The sequence below is a fragment of the Dipteris shenzhenensis genome, chromosome 28 (assembly GCF_047967505.1).
Source record: "Dipteris shenzhenensis isolate YYH24624 ecotype China chromosome 28, Dip_SZ_1.0, whole genome shotgun sequence".
Taxonomy (NCBI): Eukaryota; Viridiplantae; Streptophyta; class Polypodiopsida; order Gleicheniales; family Dipteridaceae; genus Dipteris; species Dipteris shenzhenensis.
This window is the reverse complement of record NC_141623.1, coordinates 50,975,848-50,995,481: the sequence shown is the minus strand read 5'-3', so window position 1 is coordinate 50,995,481 and position 19,634 is coordinate 50,975,848.

Below are 19,634 nucleotides of genomic sequence, written 5' to 3'. Positions count from 1 at the left end.
CATGATATAGCACCTTAACCAAGGAAAAATGCATAGCCCTGTGTCGATCTCCTAGTCTCATGATGTCCAGCATAGTCACTGTCATAATATCTATGCAACCGTGGATGACTTCCTTTGTATTCTATCCCAAACTGTCTTGTACCTCTTATGTATCTCAAGACTCTTTTGGCTGCATTCCAGTGAGATTGTTTTGTATTTGCCATAAATTGTGCTAGTGAGGTTACTGCATAACAAATATCTAGCCGTCTGATTGTCAGATATATAAGAGATCCAATGAGCTATTTGTAGTATCTATCATTGACTGTAGGCTTTTCCGAATCTTTAGTAAGTTTCAAACTCTATTCCATGGGAGTGCTTGCAATCTTGCAATCTGCCATATGAAACTTCTTCAGGAGACTGTCAACATACTTGAGCTGACTCATGAATGTGCTATCTGAATCTCTCCATAACTCAATTCCAAGACAATAGTGCATAAGTCCAAGATCTTTCATGTCGAACTCTGCAGAGAAGTCTTGTTTCAGTTTTTTGATGAAGCTATCCTTGCTTCCTGTCACAATTAGATCATCTACGTACAAAAGTGCAATAGTAATGTCTTCCCCTTGAACTTTGTAGTAGAGAGTATGATCTGCATTGGATTTCATGTATCCTAGATCAGCAAAATACTTGTCAATTCTGTTGTACCAACTTCTGGGTGCTTACTTTAAGCCATAGAGACTTTTCTTGAGATGGCAAATCTTATTCTCCTTACCTGGTTCAACATAATCTGCTGGTTGTTGCATGTAGACTTCCTCATCTAGGTAACCATTGAGAAATGCATTCTTGACATCGAGTTGGTATACATTCCATCTACTGAGTGTCGCTAGTGATATCAAGAATCGTATGGAATCCATCTTTGCTACTAGAGCATAAGTCTCATCATAGTCTTGACCATATTGTTGTGCAAATCCTTTTGCAACTAATTTGGTTTTGTATATTTGAATACTGCCATCTGGATTGTACTTCACTTTGTATACCCATTTGTTTGCTATGGCCTTCTTTCTTAGTGGAAGGTCACATAATTTCCAAGTATTATTCTTATACAAAGCATCCATTTCTTCATTCATAGCAGTTTGCCATTCTAGCTTGTCTACTATGTCTTCAAAGTACAGTGGCTCTTCTATAGCCATGATGGTAGTCATAAGAGCATAGTTGGTGGTTTCCACCTGAATTGCTTTGCCTTTCTGAGCATATGTCAATCTGGCTGGTGGTCTGCTTTCCCTAGTAGACCGTCTGAGCTGCTGTGGCTCTGCTTGGGGTGGTGCTGGCAATTCTTGCTCTTCTTCATCAACTTGTTCTGTAGATGAATGTGAAGTCGATGCTTCTATCTCCTGTGTAAGTGAGGTTTTCCATTTTGATTCCTCATCAAAGATTACATCTCTGGAGATAATGACCTTGCGGTTGATGGGATCATACAATTTGTATGCTTTGCTTTCTTCACTGTAGCCAACCATGATGCATTTGCATGACTTCGCATCCAATTTCCTGCGATGATCATCATGTATGTGAGCATATGCAATGCACCCAAATATGCAGAGATGCCCAATGTGGCTTGTGTCCAGTGAATGCTTCATAAGGAGTCATACCCTATATCGATTCTGTAGGAAGCCGATTAAGCAAGTAGTTTGCTGTAGCTATTGCTTCTGCCTAATACTGATTCGGAAGATGCTTTTCACTAAGCATTGCTCTAGCATTGTCTGCTAAAGTCCCATTCTTCCTTTCAGCTCTTGCATTCTGCTGAGGAGTATCTGCACATGTGAATTGTCTTCGTATGCCGTGATTTTTGCAAAAGATCATGAATGTTGAAGACATGTATTCACCTCCTCTGTTTGATCTCATGACCTTGATCTTTCTGCCTGTCTGGTTTTCTACCATGGCTTTGAATTCTTGAAATCTAAAAAACACTTCAAATTTCTCTTTCAAAAAAGTAGACCCAACAGTATCTGCTATAGTCGTCGATGAAAGTCAAGTAGTAAAGTGAACCATTGATGCTGCGGGATTGGGCATAACCCCATACATCTATATGAATCAAATTAAGAATATCTCATGCACGAGAGGTATTTCTGACAAAGTTGGTTCACTTTTGTTTGTCGAAGTAGCATGCTTCACAAACTTTTCCAAGAAACTGTAGCTTCGGAATCCAAATTGCCATATTCTGATTCCTGAGATCTAACAAGTACTTGAAATTGACATGACCATATCTCTTGTGCCATTTTGCAGATAGTGGCATCTGTCGTTAAGAAGGAGACAAATTTACCTGATATTCTTTTTCTACCCCTAGCCCTAGGGTTGGGGCTATTCACTTGTGTAGTAGTAGCTTTAGATTGTTTGTGCTAGACGATCATGAAAGATTTACATTGACTGGTGTCTCCTTGACTTCCTGGGGTACCCTTGACTTGCTCTTCTTCACTAATATCTTCCCCTTCCATGGCATCCTCTCTATTAACATCTCTTCAAATTATTTGGACCAACCAAATTCAATTATCATGTGATCATTAGAATCCTCTCTATTATTGCCTTCCTTGTCAGCCCCCTTATCCTTAAGAAGTTCAAAAGGATTTTTGTTTATAGTAGGGGACAACACAATTTCCTTATCTTTTTCATATTGCTCTTGGAGGTTTGACCCTTCTGTTGAGTACTAATGGGCAATGAAGGAGTCTTAGGGACCCATTTTCGTGTAGGAATAGCCTACTTTTGAGCAATAGGAGCAGCCTCTTTGGTCTTTCCCCTTTTCAAGGGACATTTTTTCACCACATGTGTAGATAGTCCACACAAGAAACAAGAATTGGGCAAGTTCTTATACACTAGATGCTGCTCCCTAAGGATACTACCATTTTCATTCAAAATTATAAGGGTCTTGGGCATTTCCTCTACAATGACCATCTTAATACACACCTAGGGGTTCCCCCTGGTATTCGTAAAATTCTCCTATTCAACCCCAAGGAATTATACTAATCCACAGCATAAGAAAGGTAATTGATTGCACGAATAAAGAAGAAGGGCAGCTCTACCCATACTAGAATCCTAGTGGATCTAGAGGCACCAGGAGAAAACTCCTTGGTCCACCATTCCAAATATAATGGTTGATTTCTAAAGGTCCAAAGACCATGCTGGAGGGATCTTGCTTCCATTTTGGGTTTTTCAAATAAGAAAACAAAAAATTCTTTCTTCATAAATTTTACATATAATACATTCATGCCCTTCCTTAACCAATTTGTTTTGATCCAAGTCTAATTTGTTCCTTACCCAATTTGTTCTGACGCAATTTGTTCTGATCCAATTTGTTCTAGTCCAAGTCTCAATAAAAGCCATTGGGGGTCTAACTCCAAGAAGGAAATCTACCAGTGATGAGTGCATAACCACATCACTAAACCATTGGGGAGTTTATCATCAAGGAAGGCCATGATTGACTTACTAGAATAGGTTGTTCACCCTCACCCATAGCTTGGCATGCTCCTTGAGTAGTTGATTACTATTGAGTTCTTGTTCTCTGATTGTCTTGGGGCATTGACACATTCTCTTTCATTTTGCTAGTTGCAGGTACCTCCTACTCATTTTAAGTCTTCCCAATAGTTAAGTAATCATCTCTTGAGGATCGTCCTCCTGCACATTCATCATTTGTTGTGGAGCTGCTTGCTATGGCTCCTCTAGCTCCATCTTGTCTGGTGTCACCACCTTTGGTTCCCTCTTTGTTACTGGAGTTTCATCCACTAGTCGCACTTTGGTTTCCACCGTCAAATGCTGGGGAACCATCTCCTCTAACTCCTACTTCACTTGCAACAATAAGAGAAGTGCTGGTCAAAATGATCAAGGTTCCTACAAGAGCACACTCTCTCTCTTCATCAAGACTGATATCTCTTCTTCTATATTGGGGAGAGACAACGAGAGGGGCTTGGTGTATGTATTAGGAAGCCAAGGACCCATCTAGATGGGTAAAGCCAGGAGTAAGATGCATTCCTAGAGGGAGGCTAAAGAAGCCCCCCTCGTGGCTTCTGAGCTATACGAGAGTAGGAGGGATGAGAAAGTCCTCCTTCTCTATCTCCCCAACTGCTAAAGAATGTGGCTCCATGATGTAGTGGAAGAAAGAAGTGGGCTTTAGTAGTAGCAAACATGATTTTCTCTTTGACTAGACTAGGAAAAGCTTTCTTGTTTGTGAACTCAAACTCATCAAAGAATGAAAGCAATAGCAAATTCTTGGCTTGACCAATCCGTGCAATGACATGGAATTCTCTCTGGGCCTCGAGATCATCAACAATACCATGCAGACTAGAATTAATGTTGGAATCTAGATGGGGGAAGGTGACAAAATATGAAGAGGGGAGAGGAGAAGAGTGGAGATGAGGAGAGAGGGCACAGCTAGAGAGCACAGCACAAATGACTAACTGTACACTAGATTTAGTTGAAAAAATAGAATATATACAAACCCATTTAGGGTTAGGGTTAGGGATAGCACTCTATAAGGTTAGTGCTATGCACATATGATCACGTGATGGTGCTTTGCACACATGATCACATGATGTTGAGCATGAACTCTCAACACGTTCCCTCAAGATCAACATCATGAAGTAGACCTTCCCTCAAGATGATGGTTCTTGGGAATCGAAGAAGGACTGAGCATTACATTCCATCACACCCCTTTAATGGGAATGTCCTTCCTCTGCGTCAAACCAAGAGCTAGTCGGTGTTTCTCGAATAGCTCTTTACCGAGTGGTTTGGTAAAGATGTCTGCAACATTCTCTTTGCTATCACAATGCTGTAGTGTGATGTCACCAAGTAACACTCTTTCTCTGAGGAAGTGCTCTCTGACATCAATTGTGCTTTGTCTTGGAGTGATATACTGGATTCTTGGCCAATGCTTGAGCCAATTGATTATCACAGTATATTGTTGTTGGCTTTGACTTATCAAAGTAATCTGTTTCAGACAATAGTCTTCTAAGCCATATAGCCTCACATGCACCTATAGTGAGTGCTCTATATTCTGCTTCAGTTGAAGATAAAGAAACAGTTGGATATTTGTTTGACAACCATGATATAGCACCTTGACTAAGGAAAAATGCATATCCCTATGTCGATCTCCTGGTCTCATGATCTCTAGCATAGTCTGTCATAGTATCCATGCAAGTGTGGATGACTTCCTCTATATTCTATCCCAAACTATCTTGTACCTCTGATGTATCTCAAGACTCTTTTAGCTGCATTCCAGTGAGACTATTTTGGATTTGCCATAAACTGTGCTAGTGAGCTTACTGCATAACAAATATTTGGCCAAGTGATAGTCAGATATATAAGAGATCCGATGAGCTACCTGTAGTGTCTGTCATTGACTATAGGCTTTTCTGAATCTTTAGTATGTTTCAAACTCTGTTGCATGGGAGTGGTTGCAATCTTGCAATCTGCCATATGAAACTTCTTCAGGAGACTATCAACATACTTGAGCTGACTCATGAATGTGCTATCTGAATCTCTCCAGAACTCAATTCCAAGACAATAGTGCATAAGTCCAAGATCTTTCATGTCGAACTCTACAGTAGATAAGTCTTGTTTCAGTTTTTTGATGAAGCTATCCTTGCTTCCTATCACAATTAGATCATCTACGTACAAAAGTGCAATAGTAATGTCTTCCCTTTGAACTTTGTAGTAGAGAGTATGATTTGCATTGGACTTCATGTATCCTAGCTTAGCAAAATACTTGTCAATTCTGCTGTACCAACTTCTGGCTACTTTCTTTAAGCTGTAGAGACTTTTCTTGAGATGGAAAACCTTATTCTCCTTTCCTGGCTCAACATGACTTGCTGGTTGTTGCATGTAGACTTCCTCATCTAGATAACCATTGAGAAATGCATTCTTGACATCGAGCTGATACACATTCCATTTGCTAAGTATCGCTAGTGATATCAAGAACCGTATGGAATCCATCTTTGCTACTGGAGCATAAGTCTCATCATAGTCTTGACCATATTGTTGTGCAAATCCTTTTGCAACTAGTCTGGCTTTATATCTTTGAATACTTCCATCTGGATTGTACTTCATTTTGTATAACCGTTTGTTTGCTATGGCCTTCTTTCGTGGTGGAAGGTTGCATAATTCCCAAGTATTATTCTTATACAAAGATTCTTCATTCATAGCAGTTTGCCATTTTGGCTTGTCTACTGCGTCTTCGAAGTACAGTGGCTCTTCTGTAGCCATGATGGTAGTCATAAGAGCATAATTGGTAGTTTCAACCTGAATTGCTTTACGTTTTTGAGCATATGTCAATCTGGCTGGAGGTCTGCTTTCCCTAGTAGACTGTCTGAGCTACTAAGGCTCTGCTTGGGGTGTTGCTGGAAATTCTTGCTCTTCTTCATCAACTTGTTCTGCAGATGACTGTGAAGTCGATGCTTCTATCTACTGTGTAGGTTAGGTTTTCCATTCTGATTCCTCATCAAAGATTACATCTCTGGAGATAATGACCTTGCGGTTGATGGGATCATACAATTTGTATGCTTTGCTTTCTTCACTATAGCCAACCATGATGCATTTGCATGACTTCGCATTCAATTTCCTCATCCAATTTCCTGCGATGATCATCATGTATGTGGGCATATGCTACATAACCAAATATGCAGAGATGCCCAATGTGTGGCTTGTGTCCAGTGAATGCTTCATAAGGAGTCATACCTTGTATCGGTTTGGTAGGAATCCGATTAAGTAAGTAGTTTGCTATAGCTATTGCTTCTGCCCAATACTGATTTGGAAGATGCTTTTCACTAAGCATTGCTCTAGCACTGTCTGCTAAAGTCCAATTCTTCCTTTCAGCTCTTGCATTCTGCTGAGGAGTATTCACCTCCTCTGTTTGATCTCATGACCTTGATCTTTTTGCCTGTCTGGTTTTCTACCATGGCTTTGAATTCTTGAAATCTAAAAAACACTTCAAATTTCTCTTTCAAAAAAGTAGACCCAACAGTATCTGCTATAGTCGTCGATGAAAGTCAAGTAGTAAAGTGAACCATTGATGCTGCGGGTTTGGGCATAACCCCATACATCTATATGAATCAAATTAAGAATATCTCATGCACGAGAGGTATTTCTGACAAAGTTGGTTCACTTTTGTTTGTCGAAGTAGCATGCTTCACAAACTTTTCCAAGAAACTGTAGCTTCGGAATCCCAATTGCCATATTCTGATTCCTGAGATCTAACAAGTACTTGAAATTGACATGACCATATCTCTTGTGCCATTTTGTAGATAGTGGCATCTGTTGTGGTTGAGCTGACATGGCATGCTTATCTGGTACTGTAGCTAGCATTCTGTATAAGCGTCCTTCCTTGACACCTTTTGCTACTAGCTCACATCTTTTGTATTTTTCTCTAATAGTGCATTCATCACTGTCAAAGATGTCTTTGTAATTGTGTTCCGTCATTTAACCTACTGACAAAAGGTTCTTGCTGAGCTTCAGAGTGATGCATCCACAACTTCTTAAGAAGTCCCTTTTAAAACCATCATAACCTCAACCACCAAATATTTGATAAAGGAGTCATCAACACATTAGAATTAAACTTAGGGTTCATGCACTTGCCAAATAATTCAAGTAAATACTTTCATGCCCTTTTAATCAGTTGAAATATATAAACAATTGAGCATAAGAAACATTTTATTTATCAATTTTAGAAGCTTTTTCATTGAGAACAACCATCATGTGAAACCTTATGGCACGTATCACAGAGTTATCAATGGAGATGTACTACTAGTGGCAAACTCAACTCTAGTTTCACTCAAAAGCATCTCCCATTGAATCTCCCTATATGAAATTGCAACATGTAAGGCACAATGTTTGAGAGGAAAGTATGTAGAATTTGGCAAATACATACCACAATGCAATCTCACAAGGTGTTATCGGAAGGATGGAATGAGAGTATGAAGTGTGTCAACATATTCGGGTCAAGTTGAATGGTTAGGTCAAGTTGGATCATGTCAAATATGCTTTTCCTATGATTAGTGATGGATGAAGCCCTTTGAGCAGGGGCAAGGATGAAAATTAAACATTGCAAACTAACACACATATCTGCGGTCATCTTGATGGAGTCATTATGTGGAGAGAGAGCAAAATTTTGGAACCTTGGATTGTATATGCTTGAGAGAGATATTGGCAATGTTTCCTACTATTTACTTTTTTAAAGTTCTCAAAATGTGAAAAAGAGACAACGTTCCTTCAAAGGTCTCAAAATACTAAAAAATGAAACATAGACAAATGTCGTATCCAAGTAACCAATGTCTCACTATGAGTCATCTTCCCTGCATCGGGAAGATAGTGAGTCCATGAGCGTAGAAAAGGGGTAGGGACAGATTTGGACAAACGGGGATAGAGGAGCAGAAGGGAGAGAGGGGGGGGGAAGAGGGAGAGGAAAGGGGTAGAGGGAGCCTTCCATGATGTCACAACTCTTGGAGTGTAGAGGTTGCCTAAAGAACTCTCCAAATGAGTATCTCACACATCTCTCAATGGATTCTCATGATGAAAATGAATAGCATTTGGGCTTGGGAAAATTTTGGCTCGTAGGCTCGTTGCAGCGGATTTCTTTAGGTTGACTTTGATCCATTTATCCTTCTTGGTAATTGGCGTCTCTATCAATAGTTCTCTACCTCCAAGGGGTAGCTCCCACAGTGAGTCTTCCAAGAGTCTATTACAGACCATCTGATGTGCTTGTTTGGTGCTATACATAGAAGCCTTGAGGTTTTTCATTGTCTCCCATTTCTTGGCCTCTGCATCTGCATCCTGTTTGCTTTTGGTGCACACCTCCTTGTTTGGAATTTCCTTGATTATGACCGAGGACTGCTGACTAAAGTCAAACCAAGCTGCAATGAATGGGCCTATCTTGGAGTGTTGGCTAGAGGTAGATAATTCCTTCTCAGCCACTTCGGCCATTAATCTTTGCATAGGAGTTTGCCCCATGAAATATGTGAACCTTTCTCTATGGCTCGGATGATGGCATAGCTTTCACAAGACATGGTATTCATCTTGACAAGTAGTTGCATTCATTCAAGATACCACTCCAGCTACTATCAGTGAGCCGGGTCTTCCACTTTGTACATCAAGAAGTACTTTTTGGCAGATTCAAGTTCTCCAAATTCACAAAGCATGCCTGCTTCAAACTCCTTTTCCCATCAACAAGAGGCAACTTGAAAACCTGGGAAATTATACCTAGATTTGTCATGATTCCTAGTGCAAGCATGCCACCAGTGCATTGGAATTTCTTGTATTTCTCTAGGGTGCTAGGGCTGAGGGTTGCTTTTCCATACCTACCAAGGTAGCATCACATAGTCCATCAACTTGATAGATTTGAGCCATTCTCCATGCTGCTTGAGATCGAGGTTGATTCAGAAAAACTTCAGTGATGATGTAGTGCATGTGATCAACAGATCACCTAGCAAGAGTTTGGATGGTGGTATTCTTGAAGAGGCATGGAGTGGCAAGAAGCCCTCTTACTCTCATTTGCATATATTTGGGTGTGAGGCATATGTACATGTGCCAAAAGAGCTTCAAAAGAAGCTAGATCCTATGTCTAGGAAATGCATCTTTCTGGGTTATGGTGAAATTGGAGGGATGGGCTATCATCTCTGGGATCCAAAAGCAAAGGAAATCATACGAAGCCATGATGTGGTCTTCAATGAGAAGAAGATGCATAAGACACCCATGAGAGATGTGGAAATGAGGAGGATCACTTTCCAAGATGTGAATCCACCCACATATGTTGATAGATAGCAAGTTGTCCATGCACCGAATGTGCAAGATATGGTGCCACTAGGTACTCCCATAGGTACACATGATGGATCATCTATTGGTGGCAATGATGAGCCAAATGTGGCTAATATCTAGGTGGGACAGCAAGCTGAAATGCCCTTGAGAAGAACATCTAGAGTGTCTAGATCGCCTGAGAGATTTGTTCCAGGGGTAGACTATGTGATGCTTATTTATTACAGGGAACCTTCTTACTACAAAGAGGCTATGATGCACGAGGATCAACGCAAGTGGGAGTATGCTATGTAATCAGAGATGAGTTCACTCATAAAGAATAAGACTTGGGGCTTGGTTTCTTTGCCATATGGAAAGAAAGCATTGCCATATAAATGGGTCTACAAGATGAAGATCACAAGTGATGATGTGCCTAAGTATAAGGCCTATTTGGTTGCTAAAGGGTACAAGAAAGAGAAGGGTGTGAACTTTGATGAGATATTCTCCAGTTGTGAAGATGACAACACTTAGATGTGTACTTGGACTTGTGGCAATAGAGGATATGGAGCTTATGCAGATGGATGTCAAGACAACTTTCTTGCATGGGGATTTGCATGAGGAGATTTACATGGTACATCTGAAAGGCTTTGAGGAAAAGGGCAAAGAGCATTTGGTTTGCAAGCTAAAAAAGAGTCTCTATGGCCTTAAGCAAGCACCTAGAGAATGGTATCACAAGTTTGATGCTTTCATTCAGTCCCAGGGTTTCAGAAGAATTGATATTGATCACTGCCTCTACACTAAAAGGGCTAAGGATAATAGCCTGATACTCCTGGCACTTTATGTGGATGATATGTTATTGGCTAGCAATATGTTATTATGTAGGTCATATTCTTGGTATGCGCATCATGCATGACCGGAGTAGGAAACTCCTTTGGCTTTCACAGAAGGAGTATGTTACAAAAGTGTTACAGCCTTTCAATATGGAGGGGGGGAAGGTAGTAAGTACTCCATTGCCTCCATATGTGAAATTGAGTCAGGAAGATAGTCCCAAATAAGATGAGGAGAAGGCCATGATGGCCAAGGTCCCTTATGCATCAGCGGTTGGGAGGCTTATGTATGCTATGATAGCTACTAGACCAGACATTGCATTTGCAATGGGAGTTGTTAGTTGGTATATGGCTAATCTAGGAAAGAGGCATTGGGAGGCAGTTAAGTGCATCATGAGGTACATGAAGGGTACCAAGGAGGTGTGTATCTGATTTGGTAGAGGAGAGATGCATGTATTTGGGTACACAGATTCAGACTATGCAGGGCATGTGGATAGCAGGAGATCTACTTCTGGTTATGTGTTCACCTTTGCAAGTGGTGTAGTGTCATGGATGTCTCGTGCATAGAAGTGCATTACTTTGTCTACCACAGAGGCTGAGTATGTTGTAGCCACATAGGGTTGCAAGGAGCCTATATGGGTTGATCGGCTAGTGGGAGATTTGGGGATTCATACAGGTGTACCGACATTGCATAGTGATTCCATGAGTGCTATTCAGCTAGCACGGAATCCGGTCTTTCATGAAAAGACCAAACACATTGAGTCGAGGTACCATTTTATCAAGGAGGTACTTGAGGACAAGCGCATAGAGCTTGTCAAGGTTTATACAGATGATAACCCTGCAGATATGCTAACAAAGAGTCTACCTAGTCAGTGGTTTGAATATTGTCGTGTATTGATGGGCATTGGATAGTATGCTCATTGGTTGTTCTCCCTTAAAGGCACATTAGCCTTTAAGTGGGAGGTTGTTGGGGTTAAATTCCACTGTAGCTTAACCCTGGTTATGTACAATACTCAAATACATATATATATGGATGACATAGAATATTAGGGTGTTCTGCACCCACCAAAACTTGTGTGACTCTCTCTTTTGGCTTTCCCTCTCTCTCTCTCTCTCTCTCTCTCTCTCTCTCTCTCTCTCTCTCTCTCTCATTAGCAAAAGCTTTCCTCTTACAACACAATCTGCTCTTCTCTCCATAACATTCAACTAGGTAATGGATTTCTTGCTAAAAAGTAGGGTTGATTTGAGAAAAGTAGGAATCACACTTCAAAAGATAGATTTTCAAAGAATAAAAATTTACTCTCTACCCATAAATTTTCAAATAAGCTTCATGCACATGGATTTTGAGTCAAATTGAGAAAGACTCAAAGTCAAGATTGAGATCAAGATCAACACCAAAGTTTCAAAAATAGAATTTGATTTTGAGAATGTGATTATGATTGTGATTGTGATAAAGGAGGTAGAGTGTTAAGGGTTAAACTTGCCCTGAAGAGAAAGATGCATAAGCATAGCAAAGACTACTAGAAAATGTAGAAACAAGAATTTAAGTGGATAGAAATCAAACTGTATATTAACTCAAAATGTATCATTCTGGGTAAAAGTTGATACAATAGAGAACAATAGGAGCAAAAGCTTTCCTCTTACAACAAGACACAGTCCAATCTGCTCTTCTCTCCATAACATTCAACTAGTGAAGAGAAAAATACTATTACAGTATAGTTTGACCATCATCTATTACCATGACTATGTTTTGTAAAAACTGATTCTAATAGTCAAAAATGGTTATAACTGCCCATATGGATATTTTTCCCACTACTACGCCTTATGCTAATTTACAAAAGCATGCTCCACTTGGTGCTGGGTTATCCCCTAACACATGGCACTCCCGGTGGTCCACTTTTCTTGGAACCAAAAAGTGATGATCCGAACCTTTGAAAAAAGTGGTCTTCACATGAAATATTCTTTGGTATATTTCAAGTCAACTATCTGTGTGCACATGATTTTAAGTGCTTCCTTCATGGTAAGCAGGTCTGAAGGCTTTGCTATTGACATTTTTAGTTGTTAGATTGCTACTATAGATGGTCCACTCTACTGCTCTACTTTTATGCTTTGGTCAATGGAATTTGTGTCTTCAATCCCTACTTCTGAGGTCTCTTGCTCCTAGAGTTTGTCATATGTAGGATCCTCCATCTTATTCATAACTGATATCTCATGTTTTGGAATCATTGATTCTTCCACTAGAGTTTGTAGTGAATCATGTCTCGGTCCATCATAGTTTCCTGGCTATGCATTTTTTCTATAGTGTGGGGCTATTCTAGCAAGAACATGTTAACATGCATGTCTCCCTCTGTATTGTCCTCCTAGGCCTCTACATAAGCAACTAAAAATTATAACTTGTCTGGAGTAGTATGATTAGTCCATTGTGGTGCCTGTAAGCCTGTGAGTCGAGTAGTATGATGCTGTGTTTTTTATTTCAGTTCAGTAATTTCTGAGGCCATAATGTCATATGTGTAGGTAGTCGATGAAAACTCTTCATAAGGCCTCTTAGAAATAATCATCATCTTGTTTTTGATGGTAGCCAAAAGTTCCTATGAGATCTCCAACAGTTGGACCTTCATATCATTCAACTCAGTTGTTGTTGACATAAACATACATCAATCTCAGCATTGTCATCAGTCATTGCTTTCAACTGTTGTTTGATAGCTTCAAAGGCATTGACCCTTTCCTTCAGTAGTGTGTTTTCCACTTGTATGTGCATGTAGTCATTTGTGAGTCTCTCAAATCGAAGAAAATTTTTTGAATTCATTTCTGCAAGCCATTTTGTGACTGTGGCAAGCATTGTTGCTGAACTTCCACTTGATTCTTGAGTTTTTGCAATTGGGTTTGTTGGGCTTCCATTTCCTCTTCATGTGCTTTTTGTTGTGTAGCTCTCTATTCTTGCATCTTGGCCAACTGATTACCTTGCTTCTCCAATTCTGAAATGCGTAACAATAGGTGTTGTTTCTCCTCCATGTTAGTCTATAGATGCATGAGGAATCTATCTTGCATATTGTTCTATTGTTCATGGAATGTGTGAACAATTTCCATTGCATAGTCAACCTCCTTTCTGGACACTGTGCCAATAGTGACACTAGGTGTTGAGGCTGAAGGCCTAGCTGGGGTTGTAATGTAACGAATAGAAACCCTCACAAAGAACTCTTGAGAAATGAACGGGAATTTTCAAAGTGGAATGAACAAAAATCATTCATCAATGTAGTGAAATATGAACGCTCAAGAAAACTCTCCATCTCTCACACTCTCACAAGCATGGTGCGTCAGTGGAAGGGATAGTCATGCTCTGATACAATCATGCTTTGATACCATGAACTTGATATGAAGAGGGAGAGGAGAAGTTGGAGATGAGGAGAGAGGGCACAGCTTGAGAGCATATCATAAATGACTTAGAACTCTACACTAGATTAGTTGAAAAGAATCAATATATGCAAACCCCTTTAGGGAAGATCTAACTGTATGATATGATTGATCTCATCTCGCAGGATCGACTCAGGGGGTGAATCCAAACTATACTAAAAGGGGGCGCAAGAAGGGTGACTCTGATGGCAAGGACACTTCCTAGAAGAGGAAGCAGAGAAGTGCTTCTATTGTGACACACCAAGCCATTTTGCAAAGGACTGCAAAAAGAAGAAGGCGGATCAGAAAAGCAACAAGGAGTCCGACTCAGATTCAGAGGGTGACACAAAAGCCAAAGCTAATGTGGTAATCAAAGAGCTATTCTTGTTGACACAGCGTGTGTTACCAAGGTCAGATATGCTGATCTAGAAACCACAGTGATGATGTCTGACATCGAGATGTGGATCGACGAGGAGTTAGAGACGTTTGTGAAGGTGAAGGACAGCATGGAGTGCTTGGAATCTTCTAGGTGCATGGCTATTGATATTGACACGAGGGTGGATTCCATGGAGTGCCCTAGGGTTTCATATTTAGATGGATGCTATAATTCAGAAGGGGACAGTATAGGATTGCATAGGCTATTGGTATGTGCCTTGATGAGGTGCCTGTTTTGCTTTCAGAGCAAGCACATAGGCAGTACGACAATCTGGTATGTACTTGATGTTCTTAATTTGAGTCTTTATAGCATGATGCGGAGAGAATTTGGTCTTCATATGTCTCAGGTAATGTGAGATTGGAAGGAATGGGCCTTCTTCGAAGGTAAAAGGGGAAGTGTGGGTGCTTCTTCAAATCTCGAACACACATTGCTGGAAGGTGATGGACAAGGTGTACTGAAGCCAGAAGAGTACCTGCTTGAGAGCTCAGTGAGAGTTCGTGGTCCAGGTTATCTAGAGATATTCTTGGGATTTCATTTCTCGAGATGGTTTGTTTGTTGAGGACCTTGCCAAAGGAAGGACGGGTTGAAATAGACCCTCAAAGCATGGTGCCTGGAAGACTCTAATTGTTCACTCATTATGAGAAAGAAAGAAAGAAATTTTATTAAAGTCTTTAGAAGATCTATGAGACTGTGAAAAACCTGGTACAAATAAGTTGTGGGGGTGGAGCTACTAAACAAGCATCCATGCCAATGTAGAATGCAGACTGCAAAAATGCAAAATGATAGTACTAAGTACAACATAGTCATGCCAGTGGTCGACTATAGATCATCATCGTCATCATCATCATCATCATCGTCGTCGTCATCGCCACCATTAGGAAATCAAGGTGAATGAGGCGGCAATGGAGGCATGAAATCGGCGATAGAGTGTTGTCGGCTACTCATGAGTGTGGCTCTGTGACATCTCCTAGTCATAGCTCTGTGTCTAACAATGGCCACAGTAAGAGGCAATAGAAATGCCCTCGGATCTCATAGTAAACAAGGCACTTGAAGATGAAGTTCTCCGTCTCAACCTCCTGCATGTCACATAATGTGCATATGCACCTCTCCCTGGGTATGCCCTCTGCCCTGCCGCTCTCAATACGAAGTCTATGTGAAGAGACCCGGAAGCTGAGCTTCACTGAGAGCTCACTCGGTCCCAATCAGGTGAATGTAGCTACAAGATATCCTCAAGGATTACCTGGTTGACCTCGTGTGTGGTCTGACATTGGGATTCATCGAATATACAAGTGGAATTGGTGGAGTCGAATTCTATATTGTGGAGGGAGATTCTATGGTGGAGGTGGATTCTATGGTGGTGGTAGATTCTAAGGTGGTTGATGTTGGCATTGTTGTGCATGCCTTTGCAAATATTCCAAGAATGTAGTCAGTGCTCCTACCCTTGTTTGTAGGATTGGAACCACAAACCTAGGGCTACTATGTGTATTGTTCTAGCTACATTGGGATTCATAGGATATGTAGGTGGAACTGGTGGAGCAGGTTGAGCCAGAGTCTATCGTGGAGGTAGATTCTATGGTGGTGGTAGATTCTGAGGTGGTTAATTTTGGTGCTGTTAGCACATGCCTTTGCAAATATTCCAAGAATGTAGCCAACGCTCCTACCCTTGTTTGTAGGATTGGAACCACAAACCTAAGGCTACTATGTGTACTATTGTATTGCTCGTCTTTGTCAAATTCTTCTACTGTATCTTCAGGTATGGTATCCAACCCTTCCAATACTGTTGCTTGAAGTGGGTCACACTAGAGTCAGTGTTTGGTTCACCATTTGGCCAAAGGCACAGTTTCGGCTAGTGCCACAAAGTCCAGGTCTTGGCATAACCAATCTCCAAGACTAGCCATGACAACTGTCATCTTGAGGAGCTATTTAGACTCATTCCCCTAACACTATAGTCACATTGGCTTCTGCTTTGACATCTGCCACATGTCCAAAAGCATGTATATCTTGGTTCCTATTTTATTAGAGCTGAAGTCATGATCTGGTACAGGAGGATATAAATCCTTGGTCATCTGTATCATCTGACATGCAGACACTTGACTTTCGCTTTTCATACCACCAGCTTTATTAGGAATCCACTTCCAACTGGCTAAATCTGAAATGGTGCCATAACCATCTCCTTCCAAATCTTGATAGGATTCCACTACTACTCGAAGCTTGAACTTTGAGTACTCATAGCATAGTCATTAGTAATTTCAACAACAAGGATTATTAGCCAATCAAAATACATATCACCATACATCCGTGGAAAGGGGTTTTTGCTTAAGCTTGTAGAATCCATTAATTGTACCATGCCGGAATAAATCTTCTACAAATACACATCATTCATAATGTAGAGGTGCAGCTTCAAAGGTGTCTTCGGTCTTGGAGTTGACAGAGTAGTCGAACAATAAGATCGCCAGTGTTTATAGGTGCATTCAGAGACCCAAAACTATCTAAATATCCTAACAAAATACATAATCCTAACTGTTGGCATTGCTATCGCAAACGTAATATGGATAGCAACAAATAGACACTACAGGAAAGAAAATTTGCTGCATGATTATTCCTATGAATGGGATAGAAGATGATTACAGATTCTTGACACAAACGTCTTCATCAAATCTCTCTTGCAAGAAGACAATACACACATGCATCTGCCCTCTCTTCTCAACCATAATACACACATGCATCTAGCTGACTATGGATTCAAGGTATGAAGAGATACACCCGACAATTGGTCTCTTTGTTTCTACAACCACTGAATTATATTTATATATGCATTCGGGTTATTGGCTAAATAGATACGTGGATACTTTAACTACGTATCACATTTCATTGTGAACCTCTCCAAGGACAAGGAATGAGAATCAATTGCAGTCCTTAAAGAGTATAAGGATGTGCCCACTTGGATCTATGAGGACAATAAAGGGACCCCTCCATTAGTGGTGGTGGTGATACACACCATCCCCATTGAGGAAGAATCCCGACATGTTTAGAAAGGCTGAATCCAAAGAATGCTAAGCTTTTATGTACCAAATAAATAAAGTGCTACAAAATAGAGACATTGTAGTAGTCCTTAAGAAGAATGAAAATCTTAGAGTTTGTGCTAACCTCAAAAAACTCACTACCCTCTTCTATTTATAGAGCATGTTATAGAGCAAGTAGTAGGAAATGAAGCATACATATTATTTCTCTAGCTATAACTAGACATTTCTAGATCCCAAATACCAACACAAGACTAACTTTGCTTTGAAGTCATTCTTGGATATGTCTTCTCAACTGATGGCATATTTGTTAATGAGAGCAAGATCTACGTTATCCTTGAGTTGTGCCCTTGTCCAAAGATCTAGTAAGCATAGTGACTATTGTAGATATTTTCACAGACATACACTTTTGTACAGCCTTTTAATTTTCTTTGCATGGACTAAGAAATGTGTACGCTCATTTCAAAAATTATGACAAGTATTACCTTCCACTCCCATCATTAGACCCCAAATAGGGATTGATCTTCAATGTGCATATAGATACTTCATCATTTGTTATTGGTTGTGTCTTGAGGTGACTATCAACTTTCCTATCTCGTAGACGTGGTTAAGAAATGTAGATAATATTGATTGTGGACAACAAATTTGTATTTTTTGTTGATCATCGGGCTCTTTTGTGCTTGGTTTCCAATCTTGTACAACTAGTTGGATCATTTGAAGATGGTTGTTGGTCCTTATGGGATTTAATCTTAGAGCCATAATTTATAAAGGATCTCAACATATTTAGTACATGTATGTGTATGCGTATGCATATGCATATGTACATGTACATGTATGTATGTATATACATGCGACAGTTTTTTGGGTGAAATGTACACACACTGTTATGGATAAATTTGACCAAGGTAAAAGGCATAAATATGTGTGTGTGCTTGTATGTGTGGCAATAGTATAATACAATATGGTGTGCATAGGGCCCATGGTTGAGATGGCAGGGCCTGACCATGTGTCAACCTTCCACGTAAGAGGACCCATATGGTGTGTTATACATCCATGGTAGTAGTATTATAAAATGTTAAGGTGGAATGGTTCCTCCATGTGCCACCCCTCAACCTAGGCGGTCCCATGCCTGCATTTAGTGAGACATGGCCCAAGGACCATGGGAGGAGTAATATAAAATAGGTGGAGATGGATATTATATTGGATTATTCCCTCCATGTAGGATAGGCCCATGTGGGGAGGGGGGTGTAGATAGTCCAAGAGTGCAAGTTAAATAATGGGAAAAGTAGGATGAGGTGGTAAGACTCCTTGTGCCAACCCTCCACTTGTCCTCTTAGATGTTTGAACGTATTATAAAATTGGGGAGAGACCAAAGGAGTATCTTAGACTTGGGATATGGGGTTTGATTTATGTGGAAAAATGAGGCAAAGGGTTGTCGCATACAATTGAGAGTGCATACCCTCCTAGCCCACATGGGAGATTGTGGGAGGATGCATTTATTGGGAGAGACCCACTCTCTTGGCTATAAAAGGAGGAGGCTATTCCTTGATGGGACACACTCATTCTTGTAAAGCCACCTAGCTCTAGTACTTTGATTTCCCCCCATCCTTCCTTTCAAATAAAGCATGACTCTCTCTCCTTGATGTCTCTATCTCTATATTCCACCTCCCATCATGTACATGCTCCTCTTCCCCCTCTCCCTTCCCCCTTGTGCCATAGTCCTCCTCTTCATTCCCACCCCTCTTAATCCCTTTTTCCCTCCATGTTAATGCTTCTCCCCTCATGTTTCCTTTTCCTCTATAGCCCCCGAGCATTGCCATGCCTAGCGTCAAGCCTCATGCTTTGATTTCTTTTCTAGTTAATAGAATTGGCATGGCTACTGGGATACGAAGTCTCCATGGCTAGTGGCATACAATCCATCCATCGACATCTGTTACTCCTACAACTGTGTGCGGTTCTGTGGCATCTTCTGCATGCGGTTCTCTATTCTCGCACTTTCAATCTGTGACATCTGCTCTTGGTTGTCCATCCTTGCGATTGTAAAACTTCTATGTTTCTGTTCGTCTTCTGGTTGAAGGCGCATTCGTGCGTCTTCTGAATTCTTGTCCGCACCGCTGCACGTCATTTGGTCACGGCCTCTGCGTGCTGCGCCGTGCATCTTCTGGTCACGGTCTCTGCGCACTGTGCATCTTCTGGTTGCAGCCTCTGCACGTCATGCAC